Source organism: Emydura macquarii, unplaced genomic scaffold (assembly GCF_026122565.2).
Source record: "Emydura macquarii macquarii isolate MOO-44397 ecotype Brisbane River unplaced genomic scaffold, CSIRO-AGI_Emac_v2 contig_2699, whole genome shotgun sequence".
Taxonomy (NCBI): Eukaryota; Metazoa; Chordata; order Testudines; family Chelidae; genus Emydura; species Emydura macquarii.
Genome location: NW_027132836.1, coordinates 3,805,507 through 3,805,768, shown reverse-complemented (window position 1 = coordinate 3,805,768; position 262 = coordinate 3,805,507).

Here is a 262-nt window from a genome sequence, read left to right as displayed (position 1 = left end):
CATCCCCTCAGCTGGCTCACCCTCCCCCCCGTTTACCACCCACCCGCCACTGCCAGGGGCTGCCGGACTGGGGGCGGGGGAGGGCAGCGTCCCAGCAGCGCTACCGGGGCGGGGGCGGCCGGCTCAGAACCGACTGCCACTAGCGGGCGCCTGACATGGCTCCGTCCTCGCGCGGGGCAACCGCTCCTCAGGCTCAGCAGCGCGCGCCAGCTCCGGCCCTCCTAGGCGCGGGCCCGTTGCTGCTCTCTGATTGGCTGTCCAG